The sequence below is a fragment of the Octodon degus genome, unplaced genomic scaffold, assembly GCF_000260255.1.
Source record: "Octodon degus isolate 3935 unplaced genomic scaffold, OctDeg1.0 scaffold00122, whole genome shotgun sequence".
Taxonomy (NCBI): domain Eukaryota; kingdom Metazoa; phylum Chordata; class Mammalia; order Rodentia; family Octodontidae; genus Octodon; species Octodon degus.
In genome coordinates this window covers 4095724-4096943 of record NW_004524698.1, presented here as the reverse complement: position 1 = coordinate 4096943, position 1220 = coordinate 4095724, and the positions used below count along the sequence as shown (strand labels likewise).

The 1220-nt window shown below is 42.0% G+C and overlaps 1 pseudogene; it reads right to left on the bottom strand.

Moving 5' to 3' along the window:
• The window catches only part of LOC101579748, a 6862-nt pseudogene extending 6282 nt beyond the window's left edge, over positions 1-580 (bottom strand).
• Between the last annotated feature and the right edge of the window lie 640 nt (positions 581-1220).

The window sequence follows — 1220 nt, the reverse complement described above, 5'->3', positions numbered from 1 at the left end:
TTTGTATTTTAGGGAAGGGTCTACAGGGTGTTCAGGGTCTCACTACTAGATCAGATTTGTTGTGATCTGCCTGTTTACAGCCTCCCAAGAGCTGGGATTAGAGGTGTGTGCCACCACGCCAAGTCTCAATCACTGTGTCAGTGCACCCCGGGGACGGGGCCGGCATAGCAGGCCTGGGGATCGAAACCCTGGCCCCTGCACCTGCTTGCAGGAGCTTTAATCTGCTGAGCTATTTGGCCGGCCCTCTCCTGGTTTTTTGATTGAAATCTTTTTATGGACTCTTCTCTGCTAGATTTGTCATTCATGTTTTCTATGGCTTTGTTTAGCTATCTTTTTATTAGTGTCTTCTGAAAGCTCCTGGATCATTTTGATTATTGCTTCCATTATCTGTTTAGTTATATCTTCTGTGGTCCAGCTAAGTGCCTTTTTGTTCTGTTTTCTAGTCTCCTCTGTTATCCTTTAGAGTAATTTGAGTATGTGGCTTATGCTGTGTGTCATATCCCCCCCCCCATTGATGCCTTCTAGTTTGTCTCAGCAGAGTTGGGAATTTGGGAGACATTTTGTTACCTTGTCTTCTCATGTTTCTATTGCCTGTTCCTGTTGGTTCGTTTTTGTTGACTTTTATTAGTACACATTTTTCAGTGCATAATGATTGCATTCACTGTAGAGAATTGGTACATGCACATAACACATTTCTTTTCTTTTCCCCTTTCCTCCACCTCCTTTGATTTTTCCAGCAACAGATTCATTTATTTATTTTATAAGGCCTTACAAAATTTGAAAATTAGGCTAAGTAGGCCAAAGAACTTATAAAATATACAATATTTAAGCTTGTGTGTCTGAGTTAATTCATTAACATTATGTCTCTTGTTTTGTTTTGTGTTGAGGTTTGTGGATGCTTATAATATAAAGACTTTATTGCTAGTACAGAAATCTCTTTAGTTAGTTGCTTTTCAGTGATATACTTTGGGTGTGACTAATTGCCAAAATTCCACCACCTTGGTTACCTTGAGAATGGAGGATGGCGGGGCAATTGGGCCAATACTGAGTTCTCTGCAAATGTGCAGTGGTACTGTTAATGTCACAAATGTAATCTGAGCTGGATTAAAGAAAAATACCTGGAGTAGGATTTTCTGCTGAGTTCCGGGAGCCCCCAGACACAGTCCTAGCCCAGGTCCGGTAAGTGTGCGGAGAGCTTCCTGCTACCCTGCGCCGGCGGG